At 39.9% G+C, this 27092-nt stretch overlaps 1 protein-coding gene and 1 long non-coding RNA gene across 7 annotated transcripts in view; one reads left to right on the forward strand and one right to left on the reverse strand.

Annotated features, from left to right (window-relative positions):
* The window catches only part of LOC124287637, a 37670-nt gene extending 10959 nt beyond the window's left edge, over window positions 1-26711 (reverse strand). For 2 of the 5 annotated variants that reach the window (XR_006901294.1, XR_006901301.1), the window contains exons 1-3: window positions 26227-26711; window positions 8527-8672; window positions 3043-3195 (exon numbers count right to left, since the gene is read on the reverse strand). This is a non-coding gene — a long non-coding RNA (uncharacterized LOC124287637). Of the gene's footprint in view, window positions 1-3042; window positions 3196-8526; window positions 8673-16995; window positions 17301-26226 lie in introns of those variants that run through there. The other 3 variants (XR_006901293.1, XR_006901297.1, XR_006901296.1) reach the window with 3 other exon arrangements.
* The window catches only part of LOC124287609 (nucleolar and coiled-body phosphoprotein 1-like), a 74543-nt gene that overhangs the window by 11226 nt on the left and 36225 nt on the right, over window positions 1-27092 (forward strand). The gene's annotated exons all lie outside the window — the stretch shown is intronic.

Raw genomic sequence — 27092 nt, forward strand, 5'->3', positions numbered from 1 at the left:
AGTATTTTTAGGTTTTCTTCAATGCAAAAATGGCCAAACTGAAGATTATGACCTGTTTATGAGCATTGAGGGCATGGTGGTCAAGTTGCTTAAAGCACCACATTTCCAAATGGGCTTTCTTTTTTTAATAAGCATATTTTATTCATAAAATAAAAATAACATGAATATGGATTGGCACAACAAGCTCACAGCTAATGTAAGTGCCGCTCCATTAAATACAACAGAATACAATCAATAATTAACTTCAAACAGAGTACAGAAGCAATTATTTCCACAAAGGCAAGAAATGGATAATAGGAAAATATCTACAAAATTACATTCAGTGCTTCATAGTATTTGCATACATTAGAGTTTAGAATAATTTGAATCTATTTGAAAGTAGTATGTATTTATGAACAGAGTCAAGAATAAGCTGATTAATTCTGTTGCTAGAAGTTTGATTAACTTGAAAAATTGAATTCAAGTCAAAACCATTAGTATAGACATATTTATCTCATCTTATTAAGTCATAACAGGGGCAAGAAAAGAAGTAATGAGGAGAATCTTCCCATGGATACCCACATGCATAATTTGGATTATTTGGCTTTCCTCCTGCATTAATCTGACAACTGTGATATGGCTGGAACACTGTTCAAAGCAGCCTCAGATTTAGTCAGTCATACAGACCCTGAGACGAATTTATCCAACACAGCCCATGCAAGTCTAGAATATGTGGCAAGAATGTCCCTGTGTTCCTTTTAGTATAGTCTGTCAGACAGACCCTGAGAAAAATATATCCAAGAAAGCCCACGCATGTCTAGATTTCCAGAGTCTCAGGGCTCGTTTTCATTATCTTTTATTTCTTTTACTGTGAGCTTTCTTTTCCTGTAAAATATGTTCATTTCAGAAACTAGTTGTTGGTCTTCTTTTAGTATGTCTCGCTAAGATAACTAAAAATCCGGGGGTTTTTTTATTCATAAAACATGTTTAATTTCATGTTTAATTTCATTAAATGTTAGTATCACTAATGTATATTAATGCAGACTTGTTCTCGTCACTATATGGCTGGAATAATGCCGATGTGACGTAAAGCCCAACTCAACTCAACTAGTATCACCAACCTCACTCTTATATATTTTGTCCTGTTATATATCAAAATGAAAGTCACCCTTGCAAAAGCCATAGGTGTAGCTATTACTCTCACGTTTCATTCCAGTTTTGTAGTTTTTACAGACACTTGTGTCAGACCTTGTCTGAATATTAGCTTGATTGAGCAGAGTTTGTTAAATCCCTGTGCAAAGACATTTTCCTGTTAAATCTATTTCAGTTTCCTTAAACTGAATCACACTTAACAGTGCTACGTATTTTGGTGCACACAACACTGACCGGGTTCATAAAGTGAAGAAAGGAAAACATTTATAATTAGTTTTTAGTACCAATACTCAGAACTGATGATAATTTTCTGGAGGATGTGTGATATTCTATTTTTCCCATGAAACCATGGTTTCCCTGGAAGCATGTGTAATGGTGTAAGTTGTGCGATGTGTAACATATCTACACCTTGGATGGGGGCTGTCAGGCAGCAGTTAATGGCTTCTGCAATCTGATTGGCTGAGGTAGAAGTTTGTTTAGAATATGAAACCTCATCTTATATTTGACCAAGATGTGCGAGATGCGTAACTTCTCACATCCTGTAAGTCAAATACATGCATATGAATGAGGTGATGTGTTATCTGATAAGAGTTAAGCCTGGAGTTTTCAACTTATCGTAAAAACATCGTGATTATTGAGCTGGCCTTACTGTATCCTCTGGCTTGTGATATCTGTTTTGATATTTATAAAAAGTTCGCATATTTACGTACAAATTCATATAAAAAGTTGTTTTTAGTGCAAGCATTATTTCAAAGGCTGATTAAATATGAATGGCTCTCTTTTCTCAATATTTACATACATTTTAGACTTAGTAAGGATATATCTTTAACATGTATACAAATAATACATCTTAAATTCCAGATAGATGGTTATATCTTTGATAGTAGTAAATCTATCAAGATAAGTGTAGATATGTGGATATATCATTACCAGTAGTAAATCTATCTATCTATCTACCAGTGTAGATATATGGATATATCCTTAGTAGTAATATGTCTATCATGATAAACAGATATATGATATATCCTTCCTAATTATAAATCTATCAACATGATCAATATAGGGGCAGATATGAGGATATATCCTTACTAGAAATATATATCTTTCAATGTAGATGGAAAATATGTATTTTCCCATACTGTTAGGTAATCAGCTGGTAGTTCATGTATTTTTTTACTTCCAGAAGGAAGTGACTAGAGGTATATTTCCAGACATTCCTGTTTCAGCCAGCTCAGAAAAACTCAAATTACAGTTAGCCTGAGTAATTACTCAGCAAGAGCTAACGAGATGCCATTGCCTCCTAAAAGCTTGTTATATATAGTTGCATGTGAACCTGGTTGTTTTACGTAACTTGTACAGGGCACCTGCCTCAACCTACCTACAACAGTTGTACAGGCATCCAACACTTTTTATGACCAGCTTGGATCATAGTCAACAAAAGATCAATATAGCTGACATATGCACATTTGTAAGCTAGGTCACACACTATTTACAGTTATCATTTTTGAATAGTTTCCATCAAATCCATGAATTATTTCTCATGGGTTGTTCTCATGGTATGGAAACAATTGCATTTCGGCAGGTTGGCATGTGTGGAATACATGTGGGCGATATGCCATGTGTGAGCGTACTGTGTTCTACGGTGTAGAGTGGCTGATACGACAGTTATCAACCAAGCATGGAGTAACAGTTGTATGTAAACTCTGAGGCATGTGACACGGTGGATATTGATGACAACTGTTGCAGTTTACCATATCAATTGACTGTTCTTTATCTGGATCTAGAACACATTGACATTCAGACCTTCAGCTGTCTGCCAAGACTAGGATGGGTTAACCTCGAGATCCTCCGAGTCTACATTACAAGACCAGGATGTATTATAGAGACAGACAAAATGTCAAAATGACTCACTTAACTTTCCACTGCTGCCCAGTTCTCCAGCTGTTCTCCTGGCTGTGTACAAGCGAGGGTGTGACCAGCGTATAACTCGCAATAAGCCTCAGCTACTGGGTGCACGGAGTCGGGAAGATTTGCTTGAACCAAGGCAGGAGCACTATGTGGTCACTTTACAATGGGAAATGAAAGTGCGAGTGAGTTTACTCCTGTCAACCACTACTTGTGGCTGGCTACGTATTAGTCATATTGATGTGTAGTGTCACGTACAGGGATATGAACCTCGATCTTCTCTTTATGCTTGTCATATTCACTGCTTTGTTCATAATGTCGGTGACATTTGGAAATTGGGTTATTATGCATATGGTGCAAATTACTGTTAAATACTTTAGGCGTAGTCACTGATTTTGTTATTGGTTGAATGTGACTTCCTTTGTGTGAATCCCTGTTGACACTGCCAGGTCTGTCTGTCTAAATCAGCTTGCTGCAGTATTATGATTGACAGTAAATGTGTAAATGTTAAAAATCTTCCTGCCATTACATTCCATAATGATTGACAGTATTTATGTTGTACATATGCTGTTGATGGTTTGTGTACTTACTAGCACAACTAGACAAATTTTTAATATTACAAAGTTTCAGATATTTAAAAATATGTTTAGAGTTTGATAGGAATGTTAGTTTTAACACCACATGTTTTTCATAACTGTTCTGTGTGGACCATGTCTATAAGAAAGGTCGCTACTCGGTGTGTTGAGTGAGTGTTTCTTTGTCCTGGAGTGCGGCCCTGTGTTGAATGAGCATATGGAAACATATTCGTCCCAGCAGGAAGATTGGGTTTCTGAACTTGACTGCCAGTTGATGACAGCTAGCACTGGTTAACGTCCTTGACAACTGTTGCTGGCTGCCGGGGCTAATAACTCTGCTGTGTTGAAAGGGACATTGGAATATAATATGGAAACTTGTATTGTGAATTGGAGAGTAGAGTACACATGGAAATTGTACAGAGCTTGGTTGTTATTCTTGATAGGCATGCTTCATGTTATGAGTAGCTTTCCTAGCCTGGTCTGAAGAAATCATCCTCTTTTCCTCTTGTGTTTTCATGTATTTTATGATTTTGATTGGAATTTTGTGATCAATTATGTCATAAAACTTCCTTGCAGTTGTGGTTCAAGATCCAACAAGTGATGTTTATAATGTGGTGTTAGGTATGTGTGATGTGGAGATATATGTTAGAAGTGGAGATATATGTTAGAAGTGGAGATATATGTTAGAGGTGGAGATATATGTTAGAAGTGGAGATATATGTTAGAAGTGGAGATATATGTTAGAAGTGGAGATATATGTTAGAAGTGGAGATATATGTTAGAGGTGGAGATATATGTTAGAGGTGGAGATATATGTTAGAGGTGGAGATATATGTTAGAAGTGGAGATATATGTTAGAGGTGGAGATATATTTGTTATGAGAGTGGAGATATATGTTAGAGGTGGAGATATATGTTAGAAGTGGATATATAGATATATGTTAGAGGTGGAGATATATGTTAGAAGTGGATATATATGTTAGAGGTGGAGATATTTGTTAGAAGTGGAGATATATGTTAGAGGTGGAGATATAGGTTATATGTTAGAAGTGGAGATATATGTTAGATGTGGAGATATATGTTAGAAGTGGAGATATATGTTAGAAGTGGAGATATATGTTAGAAGTGGAGATATATGTTAGAAGTGGAGATATATGTTAGAAGTGGAGATATATGTTAGAAGTGGAGATATATGTTAGAAGTGGAGATATATGTTAGAAGTGGAGATATATGTTAGAAGTGGAGATATATGTTAGAGGTGTAAATATGTGTTTGAGACATCTATGGCTAGATATAGGTGTTGTTTGGATAGGTGTGTGATGTTAATGCTTTTCTGATTATCAGATAATGGATCTAGTAATGCAGGTGAAGGTTTAATACCAGTTTCATTGCAGACACTGGACAGTTACACAGTAGACAATAGACAGTAGACATCTATATATTGCCAGACAGGTCATCATATACTTTCCCAGGATTTGGCTTTGTTTGAGGAAACATGCATCTAATGATAGGTTATGTTATCACATACGGTATCATATTTCGAGGGAACTGAATGTATTTTAAATAACAGTTGTCATAGAGTTGTAAGTGGAAGAAGATATGTCATGTCTGTAATTATTTTATGATTGCGACCATCATAATGTCTATTTAGCATGTCAGAGGTTCTTCTGTTCAACAGCAGCACTGTCATTACAGTGAGTGAATGCCATCTAGCTTGTGATGAGTTGTTATGTGCCGTTACTGTATCATCAGATGACATAGTTTGTGTGGTGTTGTCAGATCAAGATGGTTTCCTGTTAGGATGGTGAACCTTGGCTAGAACCAGCTGGCTCAGTAATAACATACCCTTGCTCCCTTATGTTGTTTCCTGTTGACTCAGGGATAACATACCCTTGCTCCCTTATGTTGTTTCCTGTTGACTCAGGGGTAACATACCCTTGCTCCCTTATGTTGTTTCCTGTTGACTCAGTGATAACATACCCTGCCTCCCTTATGTTGTTTCCTGTTGACTCAGGGGTAACATACCCTGCCTCCCTTATGTTGTTTCCTGTTGACTCGGGGTAACATACCCTGCCTCCCTTATGTTGTTTCCTGTTGACTCAGGGGTAACATACCCTGCCTCCCTTATGTTGTTTCCTGTTGACTCAGGGGTAACATACCCTGCCTCCCTTATGTTGTTTCCTGTTGACTCGGGGGTAACATACCCTGCCTCCCTTATGTTGTTTCCTGTTGACTCAGGGGTAACATACCCTGCCTCCCCTTATGTTGTTTCCTGTTGACTCAGGGTAACATACCCTGCCTCCCTTATGTTGTTTCCTGTTGACTCAGGGGTAACATACCCTGCCTCCCTTATGTTGTTTCCTGTTGACTCAGGGGTAACATACCCTGCCTCCCTTATGTTGTTTCCTGTTGACTCAGGGGTAACATACCCTGCCTCCCTTATGTTGTTTCCTGTACCCTGCCTCCCTTATGTTGTTTCCTGTTGACTCTCAGGGGTAACATACCCTGCCTCCCTTATGTTGTTTCCTGTTGACTCAGGGGTAACATACCCTGCCTCCCCCTTATGTTGTTTCCTGTTGACTCAGGGGTAACATACCCTGCCCCCTTATGTTGTTTCCTGTTGACAGGGGTAACATACCCTGCCTCCCCTTATGTTGTTTCCTGTTGACTCAGTGGGGGGTAACATACCCTTATGTTGTTTCCCTGCCTCCCTTATGTTGTTTCCTGTTGACTCGGGGGGTATGTTGTTTCCTGTTGACTCAGGGGTAACCTTACCCTGCCTTGTTGTTCCTGTTGACTCGGGGTAACATACCCTGCCTCCCTTATGTTGTTTCCTGTTGACTCTGGGGTAACATACCCTGCCTACCCCCCTTATGTTGTTTCCTGTTGACTCGGGGTAACATACCCTGCCTCCCTTATGTTGTTTCCCTGTTGACTCAGGGGTAACATACCCTGCCTCCCTTATGTTGTTTCCTGTTGACTCGGGGGTAACATACCCTGCCTCCCTTATGTTGTTTCCTGTTGACTCGGGGGTAACATACCCTGCCTCCCTTATGTTGTTTCCTGTTGACTCAGGGGGTAACATACCCTGCCTCGGGGTATGTTTATGTTGTTTCCTGTTGACTCGGCAACTTATGTTGGGTAACATACCCTGCCTCCCTTATGTTGTTTCCTGTTGACTCGGGGGTAACATACCCTGCCTCCCTTATGTTGTTTCCTGTTGACTCGGGGGTAACATACCCTGCCTCCCTTATGTTGTTTCCTGTTGACTCGGGGGTAACAATGTTTTAGATAAAAAAAGAAAACAATCAGAAAACCAGACTGTTTAGACTCGAAAAGAGGATTAGTATTGTCACCATACTCTGTGAAAATGTTTGCTTTGAATCCTGCAACTGCAATTGTTGTTCATTTGAATTTAACATGGTTGGTCCAGTTGTTTTGCTTTACAGAGTTGCATCCCTTGGGTATGCCAGAAACCTGTCAATTTGGCCCCATTATGTTTCTATGCTTGTCAGATCCATATCCTTGCTCATGTGTTACACCAAAGTGTTATGTGTTTGGGACCTGCATTATACTTCCTCCAACATTAAGCTGATGAACCATAATGTAACTAGAATAATGTTCCTCACTCACTCACTCACTCACTCTGTGATCACCACTACTGATGTCAATCGTCAGGTACCCTGTGATCACTACAGATGTCAATCGTCAGGTACCCTGTGATCACCACTACTGATGTCAATAGTCAGGTACCTTGTGATCACCACTACTGATGTCAATAGTCAGGTACCCAGTGATCACCACTACTGATGTCAATAGTCAGGTACCCAGTGATCACCACTACTGAAGTCAAGTCAGGTACCCAGTGATCACCACTACTGATGTCAATAGTCAGGTACCCAGTGATCACCACTACTGATGTCAATAGTCAGGTACCCTGTGATCACCACTACTGATGTCAATAGTCAGGTACCCTGTGATCACCACTACTGATGTCAATAGTCAGGCACCCCGTGATCACCACTACTGATGTCAATAGTCGGGTACCCAGTGATCACCACTACTGATGTCAATAGTCATCCTGTGATCACCACTACTCAGTGATCACCACTACTGATGTCAATAGTCAGGTGATGTCAATAGTCAGGTACCCTGTGATCACCACTACTGATGTCAATAGTCAGGTACCCTGTGATCACCACTACTGATGTCAATAGTCAGGTACCCAGTGATCACCACTACTGATGTCAATAGTCAGGTACCCAGTGATCACCACTACTGATGTCAATAGTCAGGTACACTACCAATAGATCACCACTACTGATGTCAATAGTCAGGTACCCTGTGATCACCACTACTGATGTCAATAGTCAGGTACCCAGTGATCACCACTACAGATGTCAATAGTCAGGCACCCTGTGATCACCACTACTGATGTCAATAGTCAGGTACTCAGTGATCACCACTACTGATGTCAATAGTCAGGTACCCTGTGATCACCACTACTGATGTCAATAGTCAGGTACCCAGTGATCACCACTACTGATGTCAATAGTCAGGTACCCACGTGATCACCACTACTGATGTCATCCACTACAGATGTCAATAGTCAGGTACCCAGTGATCACCACTACTGATGTCAATAGTCAGGTACCCCATGATCACCACAACTGATGTCATTTACTATTGACATCAATAGTGGTGATCACGGGTATATGACATCTGACATCACTAATGGTTATGATAACAAACTTGATGGGGTTTAATGCCTGGATGAATGCATTCTGTGCATGCATAGTTGCCCCATGGCATGCATAGACGGTTAATAGCTGCTGCATATTCTGAGTAGCTCCTCAGCTTGAGGACATTCTACCATGGGTTAACTAGGCTGAGACAGGAAGGAACTATCAACTTACCCTGCAGTGTGAAGAGGGAGATAGGTGGGATGCTCCTTCCAGATGCAGCCACAACCAGGAAGTGAGGAGCACATGGTGAGGTGGACACGCCCACTCCGTAATCAGCCAGGAGGGCCGGGGTCATGATTGACATGGAGCCAGCTGTTCTGTACAAAAAGAATTTCGTTTTGAAAAAATAGACAGAGTGGCCTGAAATAGAACATATTTAGAGTTGGTATACAGAGAATGACATCAAGGGATTGCTAGCAGGCTGATTATGTGAATTTATGCTGGAAGTATATATTCTTGATTTAGTAATTCTGTGACCTGGGGAGTTCTGTTGTGGGAAGAATATCATCATATTCTCAGTATTAACTTTATTGGATCGTTAAGCCAGTTGCTATTTGCTTGGTCATAATCATCAACTGATGTTGACTGTAGATGCAAGTATTTATGTTTTAATCAATATCACTGAACCCTTTATAGGGATATTTTGTGTGTCAAAATGTTGGATGCAGGACAGCAATTGCTTGGATATATTTGTAGTGAGAATATTACTCGGTCTAGAACTGGAGCACATCTGCTATATGTCCAACTTAAAGTGAATATACACTATACAATGTTTAGTTGTCAAGGTTTTTCATGAAAATATGAAATGACACTGTCAATAACACTATCAATAGCTACGTAGCACATTTTCTATACCACTTGAATGAAGTTGAATCAAAACAATGCCTGCAATGCCACCAGTTAGGAAAAATATGGATTTTATTGAGTAGCGTATATGTTGTTATCACCCAATCACATACTTTCTGTGGTCGATCCCCTGAGTTCCCTACGGCGCCTATATTCATGAATTCATGAATGTTCATGAACAGTTCGTGAATGTAAACTGTTTGGTCATAATACTGGTCCCTTGTACTTGTGCAGTCAGCTCTGACCCTGAATCCCACAGGGATCTCAAGATTAGCACTTCTACTTTATAACTCATAGGATATTCTGAACTCTGTAAAGAGTCATATCCGTTGACCACTGGTTCGACTCTTGTATTCAGTTTAATGTGTCACATAGATTTGATTCTAATTATAGAAGAAACGTTATAGTGATTTACCACCGGACATTTCTGAGTGATGTTGATTGAGTGATATTTTTCATACCGTTCACCAGTGTCATTTGATGTTTTTTATTCACTGGTTCTATGGTTTTTTTTCTAATTTCCATAATTTCTGTAATCTACATTTAAAATTTACTGATTTTATCCTTGCAAGAAACACCCCAGGCTAAGTTGCCCCAGGGGATGGAGTTTGGAACAGCTCACTTTCATGGAGGTGCAGCCTGGAACAGCTACGTCTACTGTGGGTGAGAGGCCATGTCATTGTGACCCCAGAGGAATTACCTGGTTGAAGCCAGTTAGCTTATGTGACGTCATAATTATGTCCGTTCCCAAAATTTTCCCTTCAACCTCTTGTCAGTGGAGTTAATCCCTTACAAATCAGCTGTGTTCAGCATAGTTTGCTAGTTGGAATGTATAGATATATTCGTAACGCCGAGGACCCGGGTTCGAATCCCCACATGGTTACAGTGTGTGAAGCCCATTTCTGGTTTCCCCCGCCGTGATGTTGCTGGAATATTGCTAAAAGCGGCGTAAAACCAAATTCAGTCAGTCAGTATAGATATATATGAAGCTATAGCACTTGTTTGCCCTATGATCGTACTATATCAACTGGAATATATTATCCCAACATAATTGTTGATATTATCAATAGCGATCAATAATGTTGACAGTTGTAATTACTTTTAAATGTTACAAATCAATGATATATTTTGAGAGTTTCAAACCTGCTTGTGTGTTGGTTGGCAAGTATATGTACATCTTCAGATTTGAGCTACTTTCCTTTCTATTTAAGTAGTGGTAGGGAGAAAAATGTCCATCTTTCAGATTATCAGCAATATTCACTAGTATTCATTTCTGTTACACTGATAAAAAATATCTCATGCCATAAAGTTGGTTAATTGTTATTGCAATCTAGTTGGATTAGTAGACAATACATTAACAATAGTGAAAAAACCCTGAAAGTCATTTCTACTTCCCAGATTGAAAGAAAGGGAGTTGGACTTTGTGGCTAGAGTTAGACTGATGGCACACTTGTTATGAGTATATTATGTTACACTATCAGAAAACACATGACACTCTGCTTCTGACTGAGAACACTAATGTAGTATATGAGCACAATAAATGAACGTTTGTTCTCAGAACTTGCCTGAATGATGATAGTGTAATGGAAAGTTATTTATAAGTGGAGAATTCTATTTATTATTGAAGAATCCCTCTTACGTGGGCTACATTACTTTATACATTAACTAACAGTGCTTAGATATTTTCCATTAAGAGCTAATCTATATACAGGTTAACTAGAGAGACAGATATATAATCCAGTGTATCCTTCTTTTGATGACAATCATAATCATTTAGATCTTATTCATGTAGGTGTCACCGTCTCATGATATTTAAGTTATTTTCTTTTAGGATATCAATAGTTTTATTTATTCTGTCAGCTCTAGTGTTAGTTTACTGCCACCCATGATGAAATGATTATTAATTCGTATGTGTAAAGGTCATAACAGAAAGGTTTAAATCCAAGTGCTTGTTTCAGTTCAATTCTCTGAAATGTCATAGTGTTAGTGATTAGCTGCCTTGCCAAATGTCAAGTGTAACTTTGTGCATCCTGTACAGCAGATATACCAGGGTCTGACATCTCTACAGCAGCAGCCTGGTCATAAGGCGCTAAGGTGTTACAGACTACACATACATGGCCTTACAGGCAAAGCGGCACTATTCACGGGTTAGAGGGTACAGATGCATGGCCTTACAGTTAATGCAACAGTAGCTTGGGGTTTAAGGTACAGATACAGGCCTTATAGGTAAAGCAGCACTAGTCAAGGGCTAGAGGGTACAGATACAGGCCTTATAGGTAAAGCAGCACTAGTCAAGGGCTAGAGGGTACAGATACAGGCCTTATAGGTAAAGCAGCACTAGTCAAGGGCTAGAGGGTACAGATACAGGTCTTATAGGTAAAGCAGCACTAGTCAAGGGCTAGAGGGTACAGATACAGGCCTTATAGGTAAAGCAGCACTAGTCAAGCACTACAGTTATAGGGCTAGTCAAGGGCTAGAGGGTACAGATACAGGCCTTATAGGTAAAGCAGCACTAGTCAAGGGCTAGAGGGTACAGATACAGGCCTTATAGGTAAAGCAGCACTAGTCAAGGGCTAGAGGGTACAGATACAGGCCTTATAGGTAAAGCAGCACTAGTCAAGGGCTAGAGGGTACAGATACAGGCCTTATAGGTAAAGCAGCACTAGTCAAGGGCTAGAGGGTACAGATACAGGCCTTATAGGTAAAGCAGCACTAGTCAAGGGCTAGAGGGTACAGATACAGGCCTTATAGGTAAAGTGCAGCACTAGTCAAGGGCTAGAGGGTACAGATACAGGCCTTATAGGTAAAGCAGCACTAGTCAAGGGCTAGAGGGTACAGATACAGGCCTTATAGGTAAAAGCAGCACTAGTCAAGGGTTAGAAGGTACAGATACAGGCCTTATAGGTAAAACAGCACTAGTCAAGGGTTAGAGGGTACAGATACAGGCCTTATAGGTAAAGTGGCACTAGTCAAGGGTTAGAGGGTACAGATACAGGCCTTATAGGTAAAGCAGCACTAGTCAAGGGTTAGAGGGTACAGATACAGGCCTTATAGGTAAAGCAGCACTAGTCAAGGGTTAGAGGGTACAGATACAGGCCTTATAGGTAAAAGCAGCACTAGTCAAGGGTTAGAAGGTACAGATACAGGCCTTATAGGTAAAACGGCACTAGTCAAGGGTTTGAGGGTACAGATACAGGCCTTATAGGTAAAGCAGCACTAGTCAGAGGTTAGAGGGTACATATACAGGGCCTGACATCTGAATCAGCACTAGTCAAGGGTTTGAGGGTACAGATACAGGTCTTATAGGTAAAGCAGCACTAGTCAAGGGTTAGGGGGTACAGATACAGGCCTTATAGGTAAAGCAGCACTAGTCAAGGGTTAGAGGGTACAGATACATGGCTTTACATAAGATAAAGTGCTTATAGTCAAGGGTTAGAGGGTACAGATACATGGATTTACGCAAGATTACGTGTCTATAGTCAAAGGCTGGAGGGCTACAGATGCAGGCCTTATAGGTAAAGCGGCACTAGTCAAGGGCTAGATGGTACAGATACAGGCCTTATAGGTAAAGCGGCACTAGTCAAGGGCTAGAGGGTTCAGATACAGGCCTTATAGGTAAAGCGTCACTAGTCAAGGGTTAGAAGGTACAGATAGATGGCTTTACATAAGATAAAGTGTCTATAGTTTAGGGTTAGAGGGTACAGATAGATGGCTTTACATAAGATAAAGTGTCTATAGTTTAGGGTTAGAGGGTACAGATACATGGCTTTGCGTAAGATACAGTTTCTATAGTCAAAGGCTGGAGGGCTACAGATGCAGGGCCTTACACCTGAAGTAGTTGTGTAGCAAGGGGCTGGTGTAGGTGTAATCTGCATGTTCCCATGGTGGTGGGGAAAACAGCTAGCTGAGATCCCTCAGGCTGTGTGTTGTGAATCATGATAATGACAGGTTTACACAGATCATGTTCCTTAATTTAGAAATAGAGGTGGAAGAAAAAGTAAAAATGTTGTAGCTTACGTTTTCAAGATATGTTGTTATGATAACTAGTGGCAGGTATTATAACCCCTGGCAAAGGCAAGTCTTTATGATATTTTTGACAATTAGAAGCCTGTGAGAAAATTTCTCTTAACCTTTACTTTACCGTCGTCAGGTGTATGTTTGTCTTTTATCCAACTTTTTCAATGACGTCTTACAGTGGTATCTGTCTATAATGAAATCTTCCATGGGGCTTGCTCTTCTAGTGTTATATGTGCAGATGGCGATGTACCAGTGAACTCAAAGATCTGTGAAAATTCCACAGTATTTTCATACCAAAGAGTTTGTTTGAGGAACTGGCTGTGTGGAATAAGGTCAATAACTGGCTGTGTGGAATAAGGTCAATAACTGGCTGTGTGGAATAAGGTCAAGAACTGGCTGTGTGGAATAAGGTCAGGAACTGGTTATGAGGAATAATGTCAGGAACTGGCTGTGTGGAATAAGGTCAAGAACTGGCTGCGTGGAATAAGGTCAAGAACTGGCTGTGTGGAATAAGGTCAAGAACTAGCTGGGTGGTATAAGGTCAAGAACTGGCTGGGTGGAATAAGGTCAAGAACTGGCTGCGTGGAATAAGGTCAAGAACTGGCTGCGTGGAATAAGGTCAAGAACTGGCTGTGTGGAATAAGGTCAAGAACTGGCTGTGTGGAATAAGGTCAGGAACTGGCTGTATGGAATAAGGTAGGAACTGGCTGTGTGGAATAAGGTCAGGAAGACGGAAACTGGCTGTGTGGAATAAGGTCAGGAACTGGCCTTGTGGAATTGGATTGGGAGCAGGATGTGTTGAATAACGTTGAGACCAGACTGTGTGGAATAAGGTTGTGACACACTGTGATGTGAATTATGTGAGCTGTGTTGGCTTGGAGATTAGCCATTGTTTGTTGATCCCATAAGTAAACAGTTTATAACTGTGGGTCTGAGTAAAGGAGGCTTTCGTTAGTTTGTAGTCTCCATAGATACTCTGTTTATGTAGGAAATCAAACAGTTGTACGCATTGATCATAACAGGCTTGTTTTCAATGCTTCAGGGATTGTGGGGACTCCAGTTTGTCAACAATTCATTACTGACTAGTCGTCCTTATCAGATTACTAGTCCCAGCTATGCTTCCCTTGTCGGTCAATTTCTGGACAACTGGATGCACCTAGTCATAGCACCTCAAACCAGGGAATGCTTGCTTGTGTTGGACTGACAGCCCTCCAATCTTGCACATTTGGCCCTGACTCAACCCCACACCAGTGTGACACAAGGATGGGGAGAGGAGGTACACTGGTTAAACTGGTATTGTTCGTTTATGCTTCAAAACAAATTGCTTTGAAAAAATTCAAGAGGATAACAACTGAAACCTTTGCTAAAACAGATTATATAGCATCTAGATATGGTTGCCGTTGTACTAAGAGATCTTTGCTCTAAGGTGACCGTAACTCCCATACCTTAACATAGACTTAAGGTAGTCTTAGCGCTAAGGTTGTTTTGTACAATGGCACCATGGTCCACCCACCATCTGTGCCATAACTTTTGAAACAACCAGCCTAAACTTGAAACTTAGTGCTCACCATTTTCAGATTTCAGTGAATCATGTACACCATTAGTAACTGAGCTTACTAGATTCATACTGAATCTATATAGCACTGCATGTAGATATATATCAGCTAATTATCCTCCTCATGCCAAACTTGTAAGTACAAGTTGTTTATTGGATCACTAGCATTTAATGATATAACTTGGGATATTTGGCAGGTGTAATGAAGAGCCTTTGCTGAAATACACAATAGACCCCATATTAAGGATAATGGATGAGAACTGTTCCTGGCCATGTTTGCTGATGTGCCTCATGTGCAGTAGTGTTGGGAATTGGTTGAAATCTCACAATTGATGATTGCTTCATTACCAACAAACAATCATTGTTTAGATTTTCCTATTCAGGTTGTTATTGCAGATATGTATTACATGATGCAACTTGCTACTTTAAAGTGATGACTGATATATCATGGACACAAACTTCTTGGAGTTTTCAAGAAATATTCAGTCATGATATATGTTTCAGTTAGTGAAGTGAGTTTTCGAAGAATTAAACAGGTTTTCAGGCCCTGACAACTTCTAAGATATGTTACATCGACAAGTGTTTCAAAGACTAAAACAGTAGTTTCAAAATCGTTTGTGTTTGATTATGAGAAAATGTGATCGATTGCTTGGCCGTTTGGTCACTGTGACCAATCTTTGATTATTTAAATTAATCGGAACACCACTAATGTGCGGTGCCATGCTGGTAAATATGTCAAGTGATACTCCAGGGCAATCTAAGTCTTTCTCCCAGACCATAGAGATTACATTATAGAGGAGTCCTACACAAGTCTAGATTGCCTCATGGAACTAAGGATTGTTCTGGGCTCCATTTGGATTCTTTTTGTAGATAATATTTATAAATTGTATTTTATTTATTTTAAAAAGGATGCTCTATTTCTGAGCATCAGTCTGAGGGAATCTCAGTATTCCATCCCTGAGAGCTCACTATTGAGTTATCAACCAAGTGGGTGATTCTTCACGTTATTAACCACTAGTTTTCCTGGCAGAGATGAACTGTATACTAGCCGTTGGGATGAAGGTGGACCATATAACTAACTACTTAAAACAACATTCATTCACCCCTTGTGCTGGCTAACATCTGTCTACCCAGTTATTTCAACCTATGGTACCAGACTTTCTGCAAAGATTGCTAATTGCCAGAGAATCGATCTTATTCTGTTTATAAAGATGGATGGTATTGTTCTGGGGTTAAAAGTCATTACAGACTCATAAAGAGGAAAAATTCTTCTGTGACAGATGTCTGCATGGATATTGTCGCTAAACTCTCCTAGAAATGGCATAATGACTGCTGTGTTGTTGGACAGATATTGATGTGACAGCAGAGGGGAAAGAGATGCTATCATTTAAAGTGTATCAGAATCAAATGTTTCTTCTGTACATTAATTTATTGATGCAGCTTTCAAGACTGACTTCTAACAGAGGTGGAAACACTGAAACCATTAACACTAAGAAAAGCTGGACAAAGGAAAAACATCTATCTACTTTGACACCTGAACTATGTTTCAAATATCTCTGTCGGGTAGTGAGTGAGTTTGGTTTTACGCTGCTTTTAACAATATTCCAGCAACATCACGGCAGGGGACAACAGAAATGGGCTCCACAAATTGTACCCATGTGTGGAATCGAACCCGGGTCTTCAGCGTGATGAGCCGACGCTTTAACCATTAGGCTACCCCATCACCATTGTTGGGTAGTGATTCTACTGGTTCATGAAAATACTGAGTAGTTTAGGGCAAGTCAATATTATCTTTCAACACTGTTGGGAAAATATTGCATTATTATCAACATATTTTTAAACCAAAACTAGTGAGGGAGAGACATTACGTGTGTGCAATGGCTATATACCCACCACTGAATGAGATGATAGTATCCTACAGACAGGCAGTACCAGATAATCTGGTTCATTTAAGTGTCTCAGTGTATTCCTGAGGCTGTCCCTACCTCTCACTGGTGTCATTAACAGGGAGATATTCCAAGGTAGCATGCATGGCTTGTAAGAAACAATACAAATCTGTCTCTCTGCCTCAAATACAGGACGTGAAAAATTGTAAATATTGACATGTAAACGGAGGGGTTTGTTCCCTCACACAGATCAACATGCCAATCAGGTTCCATTCAACAACACATAGATTCCCCTAGAAACCGGTTGAATCTCCTGGAATTAGATCAGCTACTCACCATTTGTTGAAAAACTATCCTCAACACTGGCTGTGATCGGTGATATAGGTAATCTCTGCTCTGGGCATGCTCAAAAGACAGGAACTGGGGTGCATGAACTGGCTGTGTCCGAACATGCCTTTCTGTGTAATCCATTGTCGCGGCCAGTCGGCCGGGTATTGACAGCCAGCTACCTGTGATTACACACTAGGCTCTAGCCAACACTGATGTGTGGACCTGCCACGGATATTTATGTCACCAACCTTCTTGAAACATGGACTGAGGATTGTTGGATGAATTTTGGACATTGTGGTGATTTAAGATGACTATGGACAAAGGTAATTGTTGGTGTCGTAATAACGGCTCTTCCTTGTCATTTGTGTTAGGTCTGTGAGCGGGTTTATGATAGAGTGAGTGATATTGGCAATCTGTGAGTGATATTGGCAATCTGGTGTTCACAGTGCACTTAGACTAGTTGTCACCTGTTCAACAGTTATGTGGAGTTTAATCAAGTGTTCATGTCATGCATGAAAGGATTTATGTGTTTATTTCAGTGTCAGTCAACCGTGACTGTAGTGGGTTGTGATGATTGTGAGTTGTCAGTTCATTCCAACCTTGGCACCATCAACAACCACTTCTGTTGTCACTTACAGAAAATGTCATCTTCAGAGGAACATCTAAATGTGTCACACTTTGTGATATAAATTATGTTTGAGGATTGTTTGTGTTTTTGAAAGATGTTAGGTTTTGTCATTCCAGTTGCCCAACAGTGGAACATGTAATGTGTTGTGCTGTTTGTGAGAAAGCAGTATATCAGGGAGCTAGGAATGTTGAACATGCTATCTGTCAACCACTTGTATCTGGATATAGCCAGACTATTTTGTCTGAGTTCACTCTAACATACTCGCTGTTGCTATAATTGATCCATCAATTATTTCAGGCTTAACCAGACACAAGCGTTAGCTTCTCTTATCGACTTCAAATTATAGTGCTTTTAGAACCTGCATTTCTCCAGATTCAGAGCAGCAAGATGGAGGCTTAAGAATGCTTTTGTTCAAATTAAATTGATTTTATAATGAGGGAAAGCATTTTATAGTCTAACATATTTATGTTACAGTACTGTGACCTTAAAGTCGCTAGCCTGACGCCTGAGTCTTCTAACATTCTGTTAGGTGTCGTTAGCTCAGTAGTATAACTCCATAAATAACATATTCAATAGAAAACTATGCTTTAGCCAGTATCTGCTAGCAGACTCCAATTTTTATAGCACAAACTTATATTATGACTCAGATTCAGTAAATATTGGTTCTAAAATAACGTTTTATTTCTTGAAAAGGAAACATAATAAGAATGTTAAGTTTTCGCACCTCAAAATAGAAATTGTAATATGAGTAACAGTTCTAGAATGTTTGAATAATTTCACACCATCAACATTGTCAGTGAATTTCCTATGAATCTGTTGAGTGTAGTTGTGTTGGTTAATCCACACGTCAGAGTTTGAAATAGTAATTAGTGTGCTTAGCGTAGCCTTAGACATCAGTAATTCTATTGTGTTTTTGACAAGGTAATTGCTCGGATTGTTTTCATTAAGTAGAGCTGCACTTCCTTTGTTTGAGTTGGAATCAGCTTCTGTTGACTGGGGCCAGGTAGGGGCTGTGTTAATTATTAATGCAGGTATCATTGGCTCCCTGGCACAGTCAGCCCATTGTCTCCAGGTGTAATGGGTCGCAGCGGATATCATGGAGAAGAGAGTGGAAGGGTTTTAGGGGTAGAAACAAATACTGGTTGGCTAGGGGTATACTGTCGGCATGTGGACCCGTATTCATGTTAAAACTGTGGCATGTTGTCCAAGTTGTCCAAGCTCCATCCCACCACCTTACCCTACCTCTTGAGCGACCATTCAACCCTGGACCGCCTCCATGGTGTAGTGGTTAGAGCGTCCCCCCGGAAAGTGGAAGGTCGCGGGTTCGATCCCCGACCACGTCATACCAAAAGACGTTAAAGATATGGTACCTGTTGGTCCCTGCCTGGCGCTCGGCATTAATGGGTACAACAAGGACTGGTCGGCTCGGAGTCAGTATAGTGTGTCTGAGTGAGGTATTCATGCTTCACTGCCGCGTGGTATCTCAGTGGGCTAGCACTATAAAACCAGCTTCAGTCTGGGCTAGTACAAGCAGCCGCACTTACACGTACACATACACACGCATGCACGTCGTCATATGAGCGAAACATTCTCAAGCATGACGTTAAACCCAATTTCACCTCACCTCACCATTCAACCCTTCCCTCCCCGATGCTAATGTAACACCCCTCCCCTTCCCCTACCTCCCTCTATAGCCTAAAAACCTGTAAAACCTAATCTCCACACCTGACCTCACCTGTTTAAGGGTTAACACAGAAGAAATATATAAATATTTTTAAATGACAATGTAATGAATATATGTTTTTGAAATAAAACTCATTCTGACTCTGTACTTACAATGTTTATTAATGCAAACTTGTTCTCTTCACTATATGGCTGGAATAATGCCGATGTGACGTAAAGCCCAACTCAACTCAACTCAAATGTATCTGATGCTCTGTCACCTACAGTTGAAGATTGGTAAATATTCCATGATACTGACAGATCACTGGCCATGCTGACTGATATAGTGTGTATGTTAGGAGCAGGTTTGTGAGTGTGTCAGGGGAAGTAACTCCAGGTACTCTAGTCTCAGGCACAGTTTTCAAGTTGAATCTATGTGTTTTGCTAGTGTTGTTTTGGGAAAAGTTGGTACAGCTGGCATACTGAAGCATTTTTATGTCTTACACAATAAATCATTTCAATGTGCTCAATCAATGCAGCAAATGTTTCTTATTTGTTTGTTCTATATGTGACATTATCTTTGCTCTGTATGGAAAACTGAATATATTGAATATTGTTCTAAAGGGCAATGACAAATGGGCTTTTTTTCTCTCAGTTCATCTCAAATCTAAAATAGACAAAATTGTTAACACTGCAAGTAAAATCGCTGGAGTCAGATTTGAATGTTTATCATCAATATATGAGCAGCAAATCGTGAATCAAGCTGTCAAAATCATATCTGACCGTACTCACTACTTAAATTCGGAATACAACCTCCTCCCTTCAGGCCGCCGCTACAAAGTTCCAATTGTGAAAACTAAGAGAGCCCGTACATCCTTTATTCCAAGTACCATATCTCTCTTAAACAAATGTGAAGATACCTAAATCAAAGAATTTATGTAAATATGTTTGGTATCTCTCTAATGTGTCAGTAGCTCTGCTGATGTAACACAAATTCCTGAAAAGGCATTAAAGTATAATTCTATTCTATTCTATTTAGCTATACTTGAATCGCAATCATTTTGGAAATTGACCCCAGCACATCAGCAGTGCAGTTGCTGCTGAAATAATACCAGGGACATGTCTGTGTGACACACTCAATATTACCATTGTAGGAGCTGAGTAGCTGAGTATTGTTTTATGTCACTAGCAACAGTCCAGGGCCCCGATCCACAAAGCGTTCGTAATGTTACGACTCGTAACTCTATAGTTTACCATAGGTTCACAGTAGCGCTACGAACTCTTTGTGGGTCGGGGCCCTGGACTGTGGTACCAGGAATGGTCTTCAGTGTTGAAAGTAAAACTACGCTACCCCATCAGTCCTCAGATTGTGAATGTCTGTGTAGGAAATGCTGCACTATGATGTCAGGCAGGGATTTACCTTAAGTCCTGTGTTTGATACATATATGTTTAAAAAATAAAACAATTTGAGAAATGGAAAATATTTCTTCCATGAGTGTCCATCTCCTTAAATCCTAATCAGAATATCTCTCATTAGTTATAATTCTTCACTGATAAGATACTGCACTTCTCTATTTGTTAACCAGATGGTGATGAATGATTTGTTGATGAAGAAAATGAATAAACTGTTTCCATTTGAAAAGAAAAAAACAACAAAACATCATGTGTTTGAGAGTCCCTGGGACTCATGCTGTTATTTTCAGGGGTCCTGGACTACAAAATGGGGGTCCCAGACACTTGATTCGTTATTATTAATACTATGTTGTAATATTGTTGTAATTCAGTTACTGTTATTGTATTGTGTATCATGAATGATCATGACATTGTTACAGTAATTAAATTGAAAGTGATACCATAACCCGGCTAGTAGCGGAATCAGTGATAACTTTTTGTTACTTGGTTGAAATTTGTACAAATGTATTTGGACTTTTTCTGCATCCCTGTGGACGCGCTCGTCAATTTCGTTGCCTCCGTTGTCAATTTTTATGCGTATAGGACACAGTAATTCACATCCCATAAATCCCTGGTCAGGGAAGAGGGGTCTGTTTGTCAAGAATAGAATTGTTCAGAACATTTTTTCAATAACATTATGAAAACAATACCCAATGCAGCCAGTAACATTATTAACACAATGTAGCAAAAAAACAAAACAAACCACCAATATATCCTCTCTTATTGAAGACCGTTGGGAATATTAGACTAGTTGTTTATGGGATAATTTGAAACAAGATACTTATTGGTGCAGTCAGTTATTGATTCCTACATATAAATTGCTGTTCTTACCTTGGAGGGAACAGTATTGGGTAATTAGACCACCACTACATTTCTATTTTATTTGGTAGAACTAGCATGAAAAGAAACCCCGATTACAAGCTTGTTCAATGATCTTCGGGTTATAACCTCAATCAAATGTTTGATTTTATCTGTACACCAATGTTTTTCACTAAGCACATTATCAGGCCATCTCTTGGTTTTGGCCAAAGCACTAACACTTTATTTCCCTGAATAACCCAAGCTGCCTGTGATGCGCTAGAAGGTTAACAGTCATATGACTTATCCCACGGGTACCCATGAACAGAGGCAATTTTGAACAAAGTCACTTGCCTAAGGTGCGACCACATGCATGACATGTGAGAAACTCTCAGGAGTAAAGCTGCTAAACACGGTCACCCATTAAAGTACTGTCTGCGACCCTCTCAGGAGTCAAGCTGCTAAACACGGTCACCCATTAAAGTACTGTCTGCTACCAACATTGCTTAACTTCTACTGATTTGTGACCTGGGCTCTATGCACAGTGAATCACACGCCACCATTGATGTATACTGACATACAAGCATACCTTCAGGTGTCTTGATCAGCGTGTTGATTAAAGACATTAGTTTCATAAGATTTCTTGTAAGATTTCTAAGGTTTCTTATGAAACTGAATCAAAGACATACAAGCACACTCCTACACAGTAAAGAACTTAGCATTGCACCACTGCTGCCAGCTAATGCGCATATCATGTGACAAGACTTCTCTGATTTTATACAAATGCACTTCTTCTGAAATCAGAACTGATTAACCAAATGGAAAAGTGTGTTTCATATTTTATAGATCTTCTACAGCAACTGCAACAGTGAGGAGTATGACCATGTTTGTCTTTAAACATGAAAATGGCCTTATTGCTGGCGTCCGTAAGCTCAAATATGCTGTGGACCCAGTCTTTTCTAGAATGTTTAAAGGGGTACTCTCTTTTATGTTATTTGAAGTAATTCAATGAGACAGACCTCAAGTTCAGGTATCTATACCGTCCATAGACATTGATGTGAGGCTGGGCCAGCTGGACAGTGGTCACTTGCACGACATGTGTGATGTCTTACTGACTCAGTGATGACTAACTGTAATTCAATGGCAGAGTGAAGTGTGTCGGTTAAAGAGTAGATTGGATTTCTGTGCATGTGTGTCAGATGTTTTGCTACTTAAATGTCCTCACCAGTGCTCCACAGATGCAGGTAATAGCAGCACTGTTGAAGATGCATTGATCCCCTGAGAAACAGTATCAATATCTGTCCTTGTATCTTGACTCCCAGCAGTGACAGCTGGGGAACTGCTTCTCATGGCAATATGAAACCAGGAAAAAAGTTGGTTTCTGCTTCAGCACGGCTAGAGAAGTGCACTCAGTGATAGAGACACATTTCATCAGCTAGTTGGGATTGTTTTGTTGTTTTTCTGTTTGTATTTGTGAGTTTGTCCTGAATACGTTATGTTGCTATTTTGGATTAAACACTGAAGCAACACCTGACCTGACTGATGACATCTTGTTGAATATTGTTCTGAAAGTTATAGGGATGACATTATTTGTTGCTGCCCAATATTATACTCATTACTGTTTTCTCATATTAACTTATCTGATAATTGATCTTTTACCCTGATTACTGCTCAACAGTCACTTGAATGATGTGACTAACTACTACTTTCCAAACTCTTATTTGAATGATATAACTAAGTACTACTGTCCAACAACTTATTTGAATGATGTAACTAAGTACTACTGTCCAACAACTTATTTGAATGATATAAGTAGCTACTACTGTCCAACAACGTATCTGAATTTGGAAAAGCTAACTACCACTCCTCAGCAACATATTGTATATGTTTCAAACTCTAAACGAGCATGCGTAGATAATAAGCAGTTCAGAGTTATCAGAGCTTAAAATATTTCATGCTAAGAACAATGTATGTCAATACGTTGAATAAATACCATTGGCTCCTTGTATGCTGTTTCGATAGAGCTCAGTGGTTAATTTGCTCTGTTTATTAGCTTGTCATGCTGAAGGCAGGGGTTTGATTCCTAGAATGGGGTCAGATTTAACGACAGATTAATTATTTTGTAATGAAATTACATTTCATTATCTTACAATGGAGTGTATTTTATTTGGTTTGAAGTACATTTTGATCCCCTTAATTGTTAGTTTCATGGCTACAGGTGTAGCTGATACCGTACATCCTGTGGAGCAATAACTCTTTCAAGGTGGTATTACGTTCTCCGAGGTAGTAGCCACCCCTCTACACAATGTTTGTCTGTCCCCCGTCACTGTAGTATGACCGAGTCCAGGTAGAGTGGAGACATTTATGGACCAGTTAGTTGTATACCTGTGATCCTGTGTGTTTACCTGGCTGTGGTCACTCAGGTGGAACAGGAGGGGGATCAAGTTACACACACCTGTACGTTAGGGTAGGGGTACTTATAGAGGGGTCAGTCCGTAACCTATAAGTATAATGATCCTATGTCTACAGATGAATGGAAATTAGTTACAAACCTAGCTGTGTGTATTTATCAAGTACGTTTCTGTCAGTACAATAAGATATGTAAACATCACATCAGTTGTAACACAGATGTAATCATAGGCCGATGACCTACACTTACAAAAATGAACTGGATTTGTGTTTACTCCTGAGGGAATTTGTACATCAAACCGGATGTTATTCAAGTGGAGACACTGCTTCATGTAAGGTAGGTTTTATTCAGGTTTACCTGCTCAGCTGGAATCATGTTTTGTCAGGTATGATTAGAAAGTTTGAGGACGGCTTAATGGTGTATAGGATTGAAGCTGAATGAACCTCAGGGTTCAAGCATGAAGAGGTGGTTGCAAGCTGAATGAAGTAATGCCTTGGAATATTTAAGGACTTTGAAGTTGATTGAAGGGTTTTTTGCAGTAAGACCTCAGCGATACTTGGAGTAAAGGGAGTTTGGGGTTGACTGAAGGGTTCTTGCAGTGAAACTTCAGGGATACTTGATTGAAGGGTTCTTGCAGTGAAACTTCAGGGATACTTGGAGCAAAGGGAGTTGGGGTTGATTGAAGGGTTCTTGCAGTGAAACTTCAGGGATACTTGGAGTAAAGGGAGTTGGGGTTGATTGAAGGGTTCTTGCAGTGAAACTTCAGGGATACTTGGAGTAAAGGGAGTTGGGGTTGATTGAAGGGTTCTTGCAGTGAAACCTCAGGGATACTTGGAGTAAAGGGAGTTGGGGTTGATTGAAGGTTTCTCGCAGTAAAACCTCAGGGATACTTGGAGTAAAGGGAGTTGGGGTTGATTGAAGGGTTCTCGCAGTAAAACTTATGGGAAACTTGAAGTAAAGGGAGTTGGGGTTGATTGAAGGTTTCACGCAGTAAAGGAGGTTTCAAGTTGAAGAATAATGGGGTTCATGAAATAAGGCCTCAGGAAAACTTGGAGTTAAAGTCTCTTTGGTTGATCAAAAGCGGTTTTGCCGTAAAGGAGGTTTCAAGTTGAATACTTTGAGGTTCATGAAATAAGGCCTCAGGGATAACCAGTTGATAATGGCTGTAGGGTTGAATAAAGTGATTCTTGGAGAAAGTGCTAGTTTCTGCAGTTAACACTAACACTGTTAACTTTAGTTACTATGTTTACTGTAGTTATTATGTTAACTGGTTGCTTTAAGGTTACTAAGCGTACTCTAGATATTGTGTCCGGTTGATGTTACTGTAGTTCCTCTCTCTATGTATACATATTCAGGTTACTGTATTAAATGAGGTTACTGTATACAATGTTCACACACTTACTAAACCACTGTTTGACTTGAAATTCTGAACAGTGATATGTTATGGTGCGGTTGTGCATCGGTACTTGTACCAGTTTGTATGATATGGAAGTCATGTCATCAGGAATAGAGGGGGCATACGCAATGTCTGATAACTTCTTTGAGTGGCATTTTAGAAGTTGGGAAGTACAATATAGAACAAACTTTATGGATAACAACTTCTTTGTTTTCTTCGTTACATTGTTACATCCAGTATATATACACTTCCCCCTTCTTCATGTTCCATTATGCTTGACAACGGTACAAGAATCTGGATGGAAACGTCGCACACTCACGAATAAAAAGAAGTTGTTATCCATAAAGTTTGTTCTATATATTGTACAATGTCTGATGTTCACTAAAAGCAGTTATCTTCGTTAGTCCTGTTGTTATTCTATTGTGATGTTGCGCAGTGATTTTGAAAGGGACATAGGGAATTGTGGACATTTTCATCATTTCATCACTTGAGTCATCATCACTAAGCTTGAAAAAATATCTTGGAAGACAATCACTGAATATACTAGAACATCAACCAATCAGTATCTGTGCTGATCATGTTATAAGTCATATCACCATCTTTGCTACGCAGCTTTTAAGAAATGTTTACTCCTACGTTTGCCATAGCATGAATCCTGGGATCCGATAATCAAATGTCACTCCCTTGAATACAGCTCTTAAGCCGAGCCTCAATAGCTGTATTATATATCTTTTCACAACACATTGCATCAATATCTTTGTCACATAGCAATCCCCACCCCAACGGAAGGAAGCTGTTTTCTATGTTATCATTATTAATCTCCATGACAGTTAAATATTAAAATATATAGCTGTTTCGTTCCTCTTTTTTTTTAAATCTATAAGAAATTACCTTAAGACTGTTGGGAATCAACCCTGGCCTTCAGACATCCTACAATGTCCAGTCAATGTCGAATGTCCCACCCTGGCTATTTGGGTTGATAACGTTGGTGTTGGCAACACCTCACAGGGAGGGATTGTTTACATCAGTGTCCGAACACTCTGCACAGACTCTCTTTGTGATGTGAGTCGAAAGTCCCTCCACAAGTTAATGTAGATGAAGTTGATTCTGTAGATCCTTCCCCACTATCTGACTCGACCGATTTACAGAGCTGTCACTTTCTATTGTGCCCCTTTGAATGATTGAAGTACGTGCTGGGTGCTTGTGATCAGGGGCCAGTGGTCGTGAGCTGTGTATAGAGGACCTGGCTAGTATGTTTGCGGTGGAGTCTGTGTGTCACGTGGGGTGTGCACTGTAGGTACATGCTACCTATCTACAGGGGGAGAGCCAGGGACACCTACTGTGTCAACATCTCTTCATACCGCTGGTGTGACGACAGGTATGTGAGGGTTTGGATGACAGGAGAATGGTGTTATCATTGTGCTTCTATGGTTTCTTTGCCGATTGACTCAGTCTTGATTCTGCCAACTGTCGCCAGGTGTATAGATTGATATAGACTAAGTTTGTTGAGGCTGGTTCCACCACTCCTTCACTCAATGACAGCAGGTCACGTCGTGTACTAGGTATGCTTCTACTCTTCACTTCTTTGTCCAAACATATTCCAAACTGAAACATTTTGTAGTTGCTACCTGCAATAATGTCAGAGTTGTGATGTTGTGCATGGCAATCTTAGCACTAAGATGATAGTAACTAGTCTACCTTAACATTGACTTACGACAATGGCACATATTGCTGTGGTTGTTTTGTTAATTTTGTAC

Source organism: Haliotis rubra, unplaced genomic scaffold, assembly GCF_003918875.1.
Source record: "Haliotis rubra isolate DU_JTF1 unplaced genomic scaffold, ASM391887v1 Scf1109, whole genome shotgun sequence".
In the NCBI taxonomy this organism is placed as follows: Eukaryota; Metazoa; Mollusca; class Gastropoda; order Lepetellida; family Haliotidae; genus Haliotis; species Haliotis rubra.